We start from the raw sequence: 17,291 nt of genomic DNA, 5'->3' as shown, positions 1-17,291 counted from the left end.
GCAGGGGGTACTCTTTCTGCCCCCTTCTGATGCCTATGTCAGAAGCTTTCTCTATCTCCTTTATACTTAAATAAAGCTTTATTACACAAAAGCTCTGAGCGATCCAGCCTCGTCTCTGGCCCCGGATTGAATTCGTCTCCCGTGGAGGCCAAGAATCCCAGCGTCTTATGGTTCAGCAACAACCTTTCACCGGCACTCTGCCCGATGCCTTCGCCACCTCAGCTGCATCCACCTGGGACAAGCCACTGCTGTCTGGCCCTTCACCCTCGCATGCGAAGCTGGCTTTAGCAGGAATGATGCCCCCAGAGCGTTGCGATGAACGTGGGGCAGGACAGATATGTGAGCGATGAACTCAGAGCAAGAGAACCGTCCTGACCTTGAAGTGCTCCCTCGACCTGGACTGACAAGGAGGAAGATCCAGCATCATCCCCCGTTCCATGGCTTCACTTTGCTCTCAAACTCTGAGACCAAGAGAGAAAATGACCCAGGTCAGGCATGAGGTGTCCAATATCCCCTCATAGGTGCTACTGCCCAGGTGGTGCCCTCACAAGAGCCTCTGTTCAGGCCACCAGGATGGCCGTGGGCTCCGGAGCAGCATCAACCACATGGTGCCCGTAGTGAGAGCTGGTCCCGCCCCCACCAATGTCTGGGCTTGACTGACAGTGACTCGAGAGATACCCTCATAGAGCTTCTGACAAGAAGAGGCTATGACTTCACTCCCACAGCTGGGAGGGAACTGGTGCTTGATGTGGGGGGGAGCGGGCGGGGGGCACTGAGTTGGACCTGGCGCAGGAGACAGGCCCGCTGTGGCCTCGACCTCTATCCTGGAGAAGGACTGAGCTTCTGATGGAAAGGAGGTCGCCCTTGGTAATGTGAGGTCTGGTTGCTTGGCAGGAAACCCTCTGATCCCATCACCTTCCACTCTTCCCCTGCTGTCCTTAACATGCCAGCCAAGGCCCTGCTTCAGGTCTTTTGTACCAAAGTCCACTCTTATCTGTGGGATATGTTCCAAGGCCCCCGGTGGATGCTTGAAACCTCAGTATGGAACCCTATCTACACAGTTGATGTTTTCATCTTTTATCCTACATATACATACAAACCTATGATAAAGTATAACTTATCAGTTAGGCATAGTAAGAGATTAACAACAATAAAAATAAAGTAGAACAATTATGGGCTTCCCGGGTGACTTAGTGGTGAAGAATCCACATGCCAAAGTAAGGGACACCAGTTTGATCCCTGGGTGAGGAAGATCCACTGGAGGAGGAAATGGCAACCCGTTCCAATGTTCTTGCCATGGGAAATCCCATGCACAGAGGAGCCTGGCGGGCTACAGTCCATGGAGTCCCAAAGAGTCAGACACGACTTAGCTACTAAACAAGAACAAGAACAATTGTAACAATATACTGTAATCAGTTATGTGAATGTGATTTCTCTCTTTCAAAAGTTCCTGTTGTACAAATTTAATGCCTTTTCCATGTTTTGTGGCTGTGCCACAGGGTATGTAGGATTTTAGTTCCCTGACAAGGGATCAAACCCATGCTCCTTGCATTGGAAATGCAAAGTCTTAACCACTGGGCTGCCAGGGAAGTCCCATGCCTTTTCCTTATTAATTAAGCATTTATTATGCACAGCGCCCATAACTTTTGCAATTTGAGGCACGATGGCAAAACTAGCACAATTTTTTTTTACCTTCTTCACAATTCCATGGACAGAAGATCCAGTCAACCTCAGCATAGAATTTTTTTTTCTTTCCTTAAGCCCACAACTTTCACCCTTTCAGTTAAAGGAAGCACTTGTCTCTTTGGCATATCTGAGTTGTCAGCATCACTACTCTTGCGCTTTGGGGCCATTACTAGGAAAAATAATGGTGACTTGAACACAAACACTGCATCATCCTAACAATCTTTCTATAACCCAAATGGTACTGAGTGAGTAACTGGTGGGATGTGCTGGACAAAGGGATGATTCTAGGCCAGGCCAGGACCTAACTGGACCACACGAGGATTTCATCACGTGACCCAGAACTGCACACGATTTAAAACTTATGAGTTGTTTATTTTTGTAAATTTTTATTTTAAAAAAATTATTTACAAATTTATCTGGTTGGCCATGGTTGTGATGGGTAACTGAAACTGTGGAAAGGGAAACCTCGGATAATTGGGACCTGTTGTGCTTGCCGTTCCCTTGGTAACCACACAAATGTTGCTTTATCCACAGCAAGGCCTTCTCGGGTCACCCTCCCTAAAACAGCCACCTCCCTGCCCCCAGCACTACGGTCTTTCTTTACCTTCCCTCGTTGTCTTCACAGCATTCGTGCTTATTAGCGTCCCCCTGTTAGGAGACAGGTGTCTGTCCTGTCCTGAGTCCCTGGCTCCTGGAATAGGGCCCAGAACACAGTAGGTTTTGCTGTTTAGTTGCTCAGTCATGTATGACTTTTTGCAACCCCATGGACTACAGCATACCAGGCTTCCCTGTCCTTCACTATCTCCTGGAGCTTGCTCAGACTCATGTTCATTGAGTCGATGATGCCTTCCAACCACCTTGTCTTCTGTCATCCTCTTCTCCTGCCTTCAGTCTTTCCCAGCATCAGGGTCTTTTCCAGTGAGTCAGTCTTCACATCAGGTGGCCAAAGTATTGGAGTTTCAGCTTCAGCATCTGCCCTTCCAGTGAATATTCAGCACTGATTTCCTTTAGGATTGACTGATTTGATCTCCTTGCAGTCCAAGGGACTCTCAAGAGTCTTCTCCAACACCACAGTTCAAAAACATCAATTCTTTGGCAATCATCCTTCTTTATGGTCCAGCTCTCACATCCATACATGACTACTGGGAAAACCATAGCTTTGATTATGTGGACCTTTGTTGGCAAAGTAATGTTTCTGCTTTTTAGCATGCTGTCTGGTTTTGTCATAGCTTTTCCTCTAAGGAGCAAGCATCTTTTAATTTCATGGCTTCAGTCACCATCTGCAGTGATTTTGGAGCCCAGGGAAATAAAGTCTGTCACTGTTTCCATTGTTTCCCCATCTATTTGCCATGGAGTGATGGGACTGGATGCCATGATCTTCATTTTTTTAATGAGTTTTAAGCCAGCTCTTTTACCCTCCTCTTTCACCTTTATCAAGAGGCTCTTTGGTTCGTCTTCACTTTCTGCCACAGTGGTGTCATCTGCATATATAAGGTTATTGATTTTTCTCCTAGATATCTTGACTCCAGCTTGTGGTTCATCCAGCCCAGCATTTTGCATGATGTACTCTGCATATAAGTTAAATAAGTAGGGTGATTGAAGGCAGGAGGAAAAGGGGACAACAGAGGATGAGATTGTTGGATGGCATTGCTGACTTGATGGACATGAGTTTGAGCAAGCTCCCAGAGTTGGTGACAGATAGGGAAGCCTGGCGTGCTGCAGTCCATGGGGTCGCAAAGAGTTGGACACGACTGAGCGACTGAAATGACTGAACTGAAGCAGGGTGACAATATACAGGCTTGACGTACTCCTTTCCCAATTTGGAACCAGTCCATTGTTCCGTGTCCAGTTTTAACTGTTGCTTCTTGACCTGCATACAGGTTTCTCAGGAGGCAGTTAAGGTGGTCTGGTATTCCCATCTCTTTCAGAATTTTCCACAGTTTGTTGTGATTCACACAGTCAAAGGCTTTAACATAGTCAATGCAGCAGCAGTAGATGTTTTTCTGGAATTCTCTAGCTTTTCCTATGATCCAACGGATGTTGGCAATTTGATCTCTGGTTTCTCTGCCTTTTCTAAATCCAGCTCGAACATCTGGAAATTCTTGGTTCATGTACTATTGAAGCCTAGTTTGGAGAATTTTGATATTACTTACCTAGTGTGTGAGATGAGTGCAGTTGTGTGGGAGTTTGAACATTCTTTGGCAATATGGTGAATGCAGTAGGTGAGCTACTCCATAAACACTTGTTGACAGAAGACTCCTGGGCCGCTGACGAAGCCCGTGTGGCCTATGACCAGGGGTGTCCCTCCCCCCACCGTCATTGCTGTGACCTCTCTGTCTCCAGCTCCAATGCACATGTCTCCCACCAGCCGTCAGAGGGAGAGCAGAAATTTCCACTTGACACTGGAACAATAGCCACGTTCCCTGAGCTAGAGGGGCTGAGAGGAAATGTCCAAGAACCACCTCTAGCAGCCTGATGGAGTGGTCAGGAAGTCCAGGGAGGGGCCGTGGAGGACCTCTCTCACGGACCTCTGCACCTTTCCAGGCCCAGCCTGGTGTGCAGCAGCATCCTCTGCAGATCTGCAGATTGGGACTCCACCCGGGCTTATTTCACACTAGCTCCGGCCTGCCGGGGTCTGGAGCGTCCTCCAACCCTGGAGCCAGAGCGACCCTTAGCCATCATCAAGTTCAATCCCCACCTTTTCAAGGTGGAGACACTGAGGCCCAGAGAGGGGAAGCAATTTGTCTCAGGTCACACAGAAACGAATGGACTCAAACTCAGTTCTCTGACTGCATTTTTGCTTCTTTTCTCTTTTGTTCCTTCCCTCCCTCCCAGAGTCCTCCAGCTAATCTTTCCCAAGGGCCACTTTGGGCCAGTGCCAGCCCAGTGCCCTGGACCCTGAACTCCCTGCCCTAGAACCTCAGGCCTTAAGGCCATAATATTGCCACTTCCTCCCAAGAGACCTCCTGTTGCCCCTGTCCCTCCACCCCACATATCCTGTCCCTGCCACCAACTTGGCAACCCATTTGAAAATCCTGATGCCCTAAATGCTTCTCATATCAATTCAACTAGAATGTCTGGGGGTGGGGTCCAGAATTTTTTTTTTTAATCCCTGGGTGATTCCATTGTAGCAAAGTTTGGAAACCACTGTTTCGGCCTTGATTAACATCACCTCCCCCTCCTGTCCCTGATTACAGGGTGATGTTTATTTTTTCGATCCAGATCTACTGTGGGTGCATGGACCTAGGCCTCAGGCTAGATTTCAGCGGAGCAAACCTCTCTCCCTCCTGCTCCTGTTCTTTGCCCTACTCTGGGCTTCCAGTCTGACCAAACCGTGTGGGCTGATGTGTCTCACCACCAACTACTCATTAAATATTTACTGTTAGTGATGGCAGTGACCTCAGTCTGGCCAATAGGAACTTTGATGCAGAAGAAAGAAAATGATTATGGTGTCAGGCAAACTGGGGTTCTAATTTTAGATCTGTTTGCTCTTTCTCAGTCTTAGTTTACTCAGCTATGAAGGGAGGGTGAATGGGAGGGTGAAATGCCTACCAAGAAGCTTCCGTAAAGCTCAAATATCCTGCTTGATATATGTAGAGGGCCCAGAAGCTCCACATCCCAGTTCCTCTGGGGCTAGGCTGCTCCTGCCCAGATGGTAGGCAAGCATGATGGTTTCTGTGGGTGGAAAGTGGAAAGGAAGGTGGCTGTGACCCTGCCCAGGGGCGCGTCCCCCCAGGGTGAGGCACCCACTGTGGAGAGGTGCAGGGGGGTGCAGAAACAGAAGGGTGGGGGTTCGAAGGGATCAGCTGGACAGGGCCACCACGCTGCCTGGGATGCAGCATGAAGCCTTGGTAGGGCTTTCTCTTGGGAACTCACAAAAGCACCCATAAAGACAGAATCTGCATTTGGGTACCAGCTGCCCAGAAGCACTAAACCCCAATCACAACTACACCAGACAAAGAATAGCTCTTCTACTTCTAGCTCCTCCTCTGACTTATCAGAGAGGGGGAGCTTTAGACCCAAAAGAACATGATAATGTTAACAGACAACAGGACTGGACTTTTGGGGACCCAGAAGTTGAGACTGTTCTTGTACACCCGAGAAGGAAAGGCTAGAGAAGCATCTCAGGCTGGAGCAAGATGTTTAGAAAGATTAAAGGGGCGCTGGCAGGAACACATGATGGGGCTGCCTATGCCAGGCTGAGCCAGATCACTTGTTCAGTGGCTGGCACTTGTATTATGAAATCAGTCTTCTGCTGGTCATTGATGGAGCTGTTGCCAAGTTCCTATGCCACCATGGGAAGAGCCTTTGTTTCTCTGAGCCTCAGTTTCTCTAGCTGTGAAATGCCCCTGATTTTAAAGGGCCCTGCAAGACTTTGCCAGTTTGTATAAAAGACCTGAGTTGTCTTATTTCCAAGCAGGAAAATCAAATATGTCCTGAGCACAAAGTCTGAAACAACCTCAGGAGGTCAGGTAGCAGGCTGAAAAATGATCTCCTCTCAGACTGAGAAAATTAATGAAAAAATTAATTTGTTGTTTTGAGGTTGTCACATTATTTTTAACAGTTTTATTGAGACATAATTTACATCCCATAAGATGTACCTCTTTTAAGCATATAATTTAATGGCTTTGCGAGTTTACAGAGTTGTACAACCATCACCACAATCTAATTTTAGGATATTCAATCATCCTAAAGAGATCTCTCACGCCAGTTCCCATCCTCAGCCCTGGAAACCACTGATCTGTTTTCTGTCTTAGAGATTTGCCTTATCTGGACGTTTCATGTAAATGGAATCATGCAGTGTGTGTTTTTTGCATCTGGCTTCTTTGACTGAGCACAGTGTTTCTGAGGTTGATGAGTGTTGTACTGTGTATCAGTCCTTCATTCTTTTTTATGGCCAAATGATATTCTATTGTATGGATATACCACCTTTTATTTATCTTCTCATCATCAATAGATGTTTGGGTTGTGTCCACTTTGGGAAAATGCTTCTTTGAACATTTATGTATAAGTCTTTTTTTCTCTCTCTCTTCTCTTTTCTTTCTTTCTTTTGGCCAGGCTGTAGGGCTTGCAGGATCTTACTTCACCAACCAGGGATTGAACCCTCACCCTTAGCAGTGAAAGCGCTGAGTCTTGACCACTGGGCCACCAGGTAATTCCCATTTGTCCCTGGAAATTCCCATTTCCACATAAGTCTTTGTGTGGACATGTGTTTTCAGTTCTTTTGGACATAGCCTCAGTTTCTGTCTCTGTGAAATGCCCCTATTTTTGAAAGGCCCTGCCAGACTTTGATAGTTTGTAAAAAATACCTGAGTTCTCTTTGTTCCAAGTAGGAAAATTAAACGTGTCCTGAGCACCAAGTCTTTGTGTGGACATGTGTTTTCAGTTCTTTCAGATAGACTCCTAGGAATGGAATTGCTAGGTCATATGATAGATAACGGGGGCTTCCCTGGTGGCTCAGAGGTTAAAGCATCAGCCCACAATGAGGGAGACCTGGGTTCGATCCCTGGGTCGGGAAGATCCCCTGGAGAAGGAAATGGCAACCCACTCCAGTATTCTTGCCTGGAGAATCCCATGGACAGAGGAGCCTAGTGGGCTGCAGTCCACGGGGTCGCAAAGAGTCGGACACGACTGAGTGACTTCATTCATGACAGATAACTCTATATGAAATTCTTTGAGGAATTGCCACATTGTTTTCCAAAGTGGCTGTATCATTTTTATATTCCCATCAGTAGTGTATGAACAGTGTTCAAATTTCTTCTCATCCTTGACACTTATTTCCTTTCTTTTAAATTATAGCTATCCTGGTGGGTGTGAAGTGATAACTCATTGTGGTTTGGATTTGCATTCCTACAATGACTAAAGATCCTGAGCATTTTCTCAAGTGCTTACTCATTCGTAAATCCCCTTTGGTGAAATATCTATTCAAACACTTTGCCCATTTAAAAATTGAATTATCTATTGTTTTATTTAGTTGTAAGAGTTCTTTATAAATCCTAGATACATGTTCTTGAGCAGATACATGATATTTAGGAATATTTTTCTCCCAGTCTTGACTTATCTTCTTTTAGTTAATTATCATAAATGTAAGAGTTTATTTCTGAACTCTCAATGCTATTCTATTGATCTATATATATATATATATATATATATATATATATATTTTAATCTGTTGTTATGCCAGTACCACAGTGTTTTGTTTATGTGGTTTGATACTATATTTTGAAATCATGAAGTATAAATCCTCTACTTCATTCTTATTTTTCAGAATTGTTTCGCTTATTTTGCATTCAATGTATTTTCATATTTTAGGAATAGCTTTGGAGGTTGGATCAGGATCAGCTTGCCAATTTCTGCCAAAAAAAATTGTTTTCTGGGAGTTTGACAGGGACTGATGTGAATATATAGATCAATTTGGGGAGAACTGCTGTCTTAACAATACTGAGTCTTCCAATCCATGAACATAGATGGTCTTTCCATATATTTATATCTTTTAAAATCTCTTTCAGCAATATTTTATAGATTTCATTGTACAATTCTTGTACTATTTTTTTCATGATAATTTCTATTTATTGTCGAGAACAGAAAATATGGTTTTATTTAGACTCTCCTTTAAAATATTCTTCTTTTTTTCTTTTTCAGAGAGTCTGAGGAGATCTTTTTATTTTATTTTTACAGAACAAGGATACAGATAGTTCCACTATATACTGCAATTATTTTTTAAGTAGATAAATTAAGATGTTTAGCTGGAGTTTCAACATCAAACTCTCAAAAACTCTTAACATTCATTAATAGAATGAGTATACAGAGAAGTAGAGGGACATAGTAGACCTGAAGAGCACTATGAACCAATTCAACGTAATTAAGATTTATACAATTTTCACACAACAGTAGGATACAAAGTTCCCATAGGTTATAAACTAGGAGACACTGGAACTTTTCCAGGGACATAAAATAAGGTGCAAAAATCTCATGGTCTAAAAGTCTTGAAATCATACAGAGTCTGTTCTCCTATCACTGTGAAATTATGTTAGAAATGAATATCAAAAGATATTTGAAAATAACCCACATATTTTCAAGCTTGCACTATTTTTATTCCTCAATGTTTACTTATTTTTGATGTGATTATGTGCAGTTACTTTATTTATTTTTATTGAGGCATTATTGACATCTAACATTATATTAATTTTAGGCATACAACATAACGATTCAACATTTGCATCTATTGTAAACTGATCATCACAAGTCTAGTTAACATGTCATGATACATAGACATACATTTTTTTTCTTATGATGAGAACTTTTAAAGATTTTTTCTTTTGGCAACTTTCAAATAGGTAATACATTATTACTAACTATAGTCACCATGCTCTATATTATATCAGTTCAGTCCAGTTCAGTAGCTCAGTTGTGTCTGACTCTTTGTGACCCCATGGACTGCAGCATGCCAGGCTATATTATATCCCTATAAGTAATTTATTTTGTACCCAGAAGTTTGTACTTTTTGACTTGATTCACCCATTTTATCCATTCCCTACTGCTTATTTCTGACAACCACCACTCTTTTTCCTGTATCTATCAGCTTGGTTTTTTTTTTTTTTTTGGTTGTTGTTGTCTGTTGTTGTTCACATAAGTGAGATTATACAGTATTTGTCTTTCTCTGTCTGACTTACTTTACTGAGCATAACACCTTCAAGATCCATTCATATTCTTGCAAATGGCAAGATTTCGTTCCTTTTTATGGCTAAATAGTATTCCATACTGTGTGTGTTGTATATCTGTATATAGATATATGCCACATTTTCTTTATCCATTCATCCATCAATACTTAGGTTGTTTCCATGTGCAATGTTATTTTAATGCTGAAAGAAAAGGAGAAAGAAAGGAAAATAAAAACATCCTGAGTAGGCTTTTTGATAAATGATTAAGCACATTATGGTCTGTTCTACCAATGAGACATTCGGGGATTATTAAAAGTGGTTGTTGTGTGTTTCCCCCAGAAGGATCACTCTGACCATGGAGAATGTTGAGTGTAGGAACAACACTGAATTCATCTCCCTTTTCCCGAGACCGAGCAGATAGCCAGACACAGACTAGATGCTGCATGTGGTAGCAACTCATGGTGGCCACCAAATATTTGTTTCTTCTCCTATTGCACTTCCTTACCCCTTGAAGTTAGTTTGTGGCCTTGTGACTTGCTTTAACCAATGGAACATGAAAGAATGTGCTATATGTCACTCTTGAGCAGAAACCTTACTAGCCAGTGGGCAACTTTCTGTACTTTAACCTCTGCAGAGGTGGCTGGGTACACCTCAAGGCTGCTGCATCAGCCTGGCCCTGCAGTGAGGATGACAAGGAATAGAGACACTGACAGTGGACATGAAGAATGAGCAAGAAATACAACCTGCTTTAAGCTGCTAAGATAGTGTTGTTACTGCAGCAAAACTAACTCATCCTGACTAGTATAAATATTTATAACTAGGATAAATATTTGTTGAAAAAGATAATGAAACTTTTGTTGAAAGATGAATGAAAAAGTAGAACATTAAATTCTGTCTTGTCTAAAACTATGAAAAAGATGTCAGAAAAAGATGTCAGCTCTAAACTTAAGGAAGTTAAAGTCAGAGTGTTAAAGGAGGGGATTTGGGGTGAATTGTTTCTCTTTTAAAAGTGTCTTTTGGGACTTCTCTGGTGGTCCAGTGGTTAGGAATCCATTTGCTTATACACGGGACACAAGTTTGATCCCTGGTCCAGGAAGATCCCACATGCCTTGGGGCAACTGAGCCTGTGTGCTGAAACTATAGAGCCAGCGTTCTGTTACTGAAGCCCGTGCTCTGAAACAAGAGAAGCCACCACGATAAGTCCATGCACCGCAACTAGAGAGTAGCCCCCACTGGCTGCAACTAGAGAAAGCCCACGCACAGCAATGAAGCCCCAGCACAGCCAAAAATAAATAAATAAATAAAATTAAAAGTGTCTTTTGTATTCCTGGACCCAATCCCAATGTCTATGTGAGTTGGGGGAGGAGCAAACTCCCAGACAACACTGGACTATTCTCAGACCCAGCAAGGCTTCTGAGAATTCAACTCAGTTCTGACACTCTCTACCCAGAAACAGCGTCCGATTCCACAGCTTTAAGAATTCAGTCCCATGAGACCCTTCTCTCCCACTTTAGATGCCAGTCACAAGCTTAGTTTATCACCTGTGTTTCTGATCAACCAGCTACGGGTCAGAGGTTCCAATAACCCCCTCCTTGGGTCTGATTAATTTGCTACAGGGTTTTAGAAATGCTGTGTCAGGAAGAGGGTCAAAGACAAGTATTAGAACAAGAGATACTCTTAGTGTCCACATCACTTAGGAAAGGACAAGGATCTCGGAAGCTCTATGTCAGAAACAGGGCCAAAGATCAAATATATTTCTTTTAATAAATCACAACATTACAGTGTGTTTTAATGGATATTCAGCCTCACCCATAATAGAAGAAATATGAAGCAAAAGAAAACTGAGATTCCATTTGCACGTGGCACTTTGGCAAACATCAAAAGATTTGACTCACACTCAGTTGGTGGAAGTGTGAATTAGTCCAGTGTGAAGAAGTGCACTTTAGTGATAACTATCAAAATCCCCTTTGATCCAATAATTCTGCTTCTAGGACTTCAACTTACAAAAATCCTTGCACACAGGCAAATGTTTTACTGAAGAAAACTTTTGCCCCCACTGCCTGTGAAGACACTTTCTGCAGTTGGGTCTTCTTGTCCCTTGGTTGAAACCATGAGCAGATTCCATGACTTCACTGGACACTCTCAGATTTTAAAAGTTTCTGATCATGTAAGTCATGAAATAGTTTCAGTAATTTGAAAGAGTTGAGTCACAACTTCAGAATTCTTGCCCAGCCCAGGCTTGCTCCACAATGAAGACATCTTTCCTTTCTCCTTCCTCCCTCTTCTTCTCCCTCCCTCCCATTCCATTAACCTCTGTTGAGCACCTACTGTGTGTTAGGAACTCTTCCAGTTCTGGGGAAATAGCAGGGACCAGGAAGGATGGAAGACTCTGGAGTCATCAGTGTGGCAGTGACAGGGACAGAGTAAAGAGACAAGTAGGTGATTAAATAGTTAATCCTACTAGAGAACTGTAAGTAAAAAAAAAAGAAGAAGAAGAAGGTATGGGAGACCCCTGTAAGTTAATGATTACTCAAGAAAGAAAGTTAATGATTCAGTTCAGTTCAGTTGCTCAGTTGTGTCTGACTCTTTGTGACCCCATGGACTGCAGCACCCCAGGCTTCCCTGTCCATCACCAACTCCCAGAGCTTACTCAAACTCAAACTTTAAAGTCCCTGGAGCTTACAGTCTAATGGAAAAGACAACAATAAAAGAGAAAATCAATTGCAGAAGTTAATGATTACTTAACCACAAAACCAAGCAGTTTACTTGGCAATAAAGCGCATGCAGCAGAAGCATGAGACATGCCCCCAGACAATAAAGATGGTGGCATGAGACCCACATCCTGTCCAGAGAGCTCAGTTAAGTTAATGACCCCTAGGACATGCTCTCTGCACACACACACACACACACACAATAATTTATAGAAAGGTGACATTTCAAAGCAAAGACTCTCATTGTACTGAAACCTGGAACAACTTTTCCACTGTGCCATGACAGTCCTGGCTGGACCCTGTAGGGACAGGAAAATTCCCCTGCCCCACCTGGAGGCACTGATAATGGAAATGTGATATCTACTCAAGAATGAGGAAGAAGGTGGTCTTTTCCCCTCCCCACTTGTCCTTTGATTGTAAAACTGTAGCCCACTAAGTTCTCCATGTGCAGCACTTGCCCACTTGTAAGCCTCATAAGCATCCTATTCTGATAAACCACTGATCTATCGCTTTGCCTTTCGTGGAATTTTTTCTGTGCTGAGACATAAAGGACCAGAGTTCCTTGGAGTTCCCTAAAAATGCCACCTAGCATTTTCAACCAGCATGCTGAATGTCCAGAAAGAAAATGAGACCGGAAGGGTTATCAGAGGCATTTGGTGGGATAGGGCTGCCATTGAGGATTGGGTGCCAGTTGATATAAGTGGTCAGGGAAAGCCTCTGCTGATAAGATGACATTCAAGTAGAGATGTGAAGGAAGGGGCAGGCAGACATTCAGCTTTTTGGAGCCAGGCCCAGATTCATGGCCATGGAACCCATGCAGTCACATGGGGCTCTGTGCTCTGAAGGGTCCCATGCTTGATTTAATACTCTGCTATTGTTATCTTGAAATGTTTAAGTCTTGAACAAAGCCCTGCATTTTTGTTTGTACAGGGCCCCAGAAATTAAGTAGTAGGTTCTGTCTGAGGCAAAGCGAGCTTCAGGCAGAAGGAACATCCAATGCAAAGGCAAAGAGATGGTGGTGTGTTGGCAGCTTGAGTCTGGACTAGGAAAGGAGCCGGGGGGCACCGTGACTGGCTCCTTCGTGCCTGCCGTATGAGGCTGCACCCCTCCCCGCAGCAAGTTATAGGACCAGGAAGTACCTGACTTAACCCTCTGTCTTAAGCTGGTTTTCTTGCTTCCCAGGTTTGTTGGGCTTCCCTGGTGGTTCATGCCTGCAAGGCAGGAGACTTAAGAGACTTGGATTCAACCCCTGGGTTGGGGAAATGCTCTGGAGAAGGGAAAGGCTACCCACTCCAAAATTCTTGTCTGGAGAATTCCATGGACAGGGGAGCCTGGCGGGCTACAGTCCACGAGGTCTCAAAGAGTTGACACGACTGAGCAACTAACACTTTCACTTTCAGGTTTGTTGTTGTTGTTGTTGTATAGTCGCTGGGTTGTGTCTGACTTTTTAGGGACCACTTGGACTGGGGTCCGCCAGGCTCCTCTGTCCATGGGATTTCCCAGGCAAGAATTCTGGAGTTGGGTTGTCATTTTCTTCTCCCAAGGATCTTCCCAACCCAGGGCTCTAACTGGAGTCTCCTGCATTCTTTAACAGCTGAGCCAGAGGGAAAACCCCAGGCTTGGCAGAGATTTAAAAACTGACTCTTTCTTCCTGTGGGTGGGTCTGCTTTCCTGGAAGTCCTGGTCTGGTTTCCCCCCAAATCAGAGCCTGAAACAGAGACTTAGGTGCAGGCAGTTTATCTGGGAGGTGATTGCTGGGAGTGAAGGGAGGGAGTGGGCAGAGACCAGAAAGGAGGCAGAGCACAAAGGAGGAGGTGTCTGCCCGTCTGCCCTGCAGATGGTGCCCTTCAGAGCTGTCTTCTCTGGGACCAGAGGCTGGGGCCTTTCTCCAACAGCTCTGACACACCAGTGGGTGAGGGCTGCTCCCAGGGTGTTGACCCTGCATATCTAGTCTGCAGCTCAGCTGGCAGGCTGAGCTAGAGATTCCAAGAGAGCCCTGAGGCCAGAAAGTAGAGGCAGGCTTGGTGGGTACCTGGAGTGGGGCTGGGGTCAGCACGTTCCGAACAGTCCGCCACTGCTGAGTCTGAAATCTTGGTGGGCCAAGGAGATATGTCCTGGGCCACTCCTGTGTGCCACACGGGAGGGTCACTGCGGGGCCGCCCACCTGGCGATCCCTTGCTTCCCTTGCTGAGAACAAAGTGCACCCACCAACCAGTTGCTTACAGGGAACCTGCCCTGTTCCCAGAACATCTCAGGACACCTCCCGCCTCCTCCTGCTGAGGCACTGGGCCATTTCTGGAGACTTCTCTGGGCAGGATCTAAGGCTGCCCCAGGCTGACTCTCTCCTGTGACCCAGTTCTGGTCGGGGGCAGCACAGACCCACGACCCGCTCACGTGTGAGTGCAGTTCCCTCCTCCCACTGCCCTCTCCCCTGCCGCTACTAACCCCTTGGGGATCCTAAGGTAAGAGTCAGAGACCAGCCACAGAGTCCAGCCCACGACCTCTCCGACTGCTCTCCCTGAAGCCACCTCACTAGGCTTGAAATGAGAAGAAAGCCATCCAATCCCACCTAACTCTCGCCAGAAAAAAACCCTCTCTCTAGCTCCAGTCTCCCCACTGCCCTCAGGGTTGAAGCTGTCCTGCCTTGACTCTCTACATTCCAGCATCACCAACCCCCTACCTCTGCTGACACCAGGTCCCCTATATTTAAAGTTTTCCATCCCCTAAACTTACCCCACCACTCACACCTCTGTGCCTTTGCACATACTGTTCCCTCTGCCTTGAAAGTTCTTTTCCCTCCCCAGGGCTTGGGGAGAAACTCCTCATGCTGTAAGACTCGCCCCAAGTGGCCTTGACACAGAGAATCTCTGTAGGAAGCCAGTCCCTCCTGCATTGCACTCCCCATGCACCGAGCATGGTTGAGATTATGATCTTGAGTCAGATTCCCTGGGTTCGAACTCTGGCTTTGCTACGTGTATGAGTCAGGAATAGCTTCAACGATGCTGTGTAACAAACCATTTAAAAATTTGGGAGCTTACCACAAATTTTTCTTTATTTTTCTCACCTATTGGCAAGGGGATGGAGTAAAGAATTGAAACAGACTGATAGTTGGCCTTTATTGAGCAAGTCCCTCTGTGCCAGGCTCTGTGACCATGGCACATGTATTGTTTCACTTACTCCTCATGCCAACCCTATATGGTGGGTATCATTAGCCTGTATGAGAGTGAAGGAGATACATAACTTGCTGCTAAGTGGTAGAACTAAGATGTGAACCCAGGTAGAACACACTCGTGTACCTCACAGCTTTGCTGCCTCCAGAGGATGGAAGCATTTGCTTGGGGGAAAAGACAAGAATGTGTTCCAGGGACTTCCCTCATGGTCCAGTGGCTAGGACTCTGTGCTCCCAATGCAGGGGGCCTAGGTTCGACCCCTGGTCAAGGAACTAGATCCTGCATGCTGCAACTAAAACCCAGTACAGCCAAGTAAATAAATTAATATATAAAAAAAGAAAAGATTGTGTTTCAGACAGCTCAGGTGCCCCCTTCATCCTTTCTCTTACTTCAAGTCCACTGAAGCCCTTCCAGATGGCCTCCCCACTCAAGCCCGACCTCTGGGGTCTTTGGCTCCTTAGGCCTGCCCAGAAATCCAGTCTTCAAGGGCCAAGCCCGGCATCTGGGAAGGCAGGTGGACGTTGCACAGGTTATAGAATAACCTGTTCCCCTTTCCAGGGATGGGACTCAGAGGCTTATTAGGGCTTTGGGATCCTGGAGCAGTGGAATCACTGGGCCTCAACCAGGTGGCCTGAGCCAGGGGAGGGCAGGGAAGGGAGGTGCCCTTGGCTGCCCCGGGGCTGCTCTCACCCTCCCTGGGCTGGAAGGAGTTGGAGCAGAGGAGGGCAGGGGAGGACGCGTGCTGGCCCCACAGCTCCACTCTTTGATACCAGTACTGTGTAGCAGATAAGAGCTGGACTTGGATCCAAGTCTGCCACTAGGCAACTGGGTGACCTTGGGCAAGCAGAATCCTCTCGAGTTTGTTTCCTCATCTGCAAACAGAGATAATGACAGCACCCATCATGGACTTACGGTGTGTCTAAGGGGCTTCGTACATGCCAAGTGCGTCATGACTGATCACTGTTTCTACTTTTATTATTTTTATCATTCAGCTCTCAAGTATCCAAGCCAAGTTCCCTGGTTAAGTGGTTTTTCTCCCCCAAGCACAAATATAGGTTCACTGATGCCTGTGTGTGTATGTGCTCAGTCACTTGAGTCATGTCTGACTCTGCGACCCCATGGACTGTAGCCCGCCAGGCTCCTCAGTCCATGGGATTTTCCCGGCAAGAATACTGGAGTGGGTTGCCATGCTGTCCTCCCGGGGATCTTCCTGACCCAGGGATTGAACCTGCGTCTCCTGCATCTCCTGCCCAGACCATAAATACACCCTGAGTTATGAGATCTGGGATATATCTATCCTCTTCACTGGTCTTCATGTATTCTAGCCATAAAATGGGGAGCAACACATTCAATGTGCAGGAATGCATGAGGCCAAATGAGAGAATTTAACAGTCTCATGTCCCCTTTCTGAGCCTCAGTTTCCCAATTTGTGAAATGAGTTAATAGGATTATCTGGATCAAAGGAGGTAGTTTTGCCCATGGCAAGAGCTTAATAAACTAGAGCTTTAAAAACAAGTCCAGGGACTTCCCTAGTGGTCCAGTGGCTAAGACTCCTTGCTCCCAATGCAGGGGGCCAGGGTTCGATCCCTGGTCAGGGAACTAGACCTGACATGCTGCAACTAAAGATCCTGCAGGATGCAACAAAAAGAATCCACATGCCACAACTTAAAGAATCTGCATGCTGCAAAGAAGATCGAAGATCCAGCATGCCACAGTTAAGACCTGGTGTAGCCAAATAGATAGATAAATAGATATTAAAAACAACACACACACACACAAAAATAATAAAAAAATAAAAACAACACAAAACAAACAAGTCCAGGGCAGAGCAGGTGTTCCACAAATGGAAACTGAATCCAAATCACCTTTCAAGTTTTTATTCACTATGGTAGAATATGTTTCATCACGTAGAATGTAATCTCTGTAATGTCCTTACTTGTTTTCATTTGCTATACCCCACCTGTTCTAAATGATCAGGTTTTCTATGCCACTTTTCCTAGCTATAAGGGCAATGGAGATTTAAGTAATTCTTGTGTGCTTGTCTGAACCTGTAGAAGTAAAGA

This window comes from Odocoileus virginianus, chromosome 30, assembly GCF_023699985.2.
Source record: "Odocoileus virginianus isolate 20LAN1187 ecotype Illinois chromosome 30, Ovbor_1.2, whole genome shotgun sequence".
Taxonomy (NCBI): Eukaryota; Metazoa; Chordata; class Mammalia; order Artiodactyla; family Cervidae; genus Odocoileus; species Odocoileus virginianus.
The sequence above is the reverse complement of the archived record's forward strand: the minus strand, read 5'-3'. Positions refer to the sequence as shown.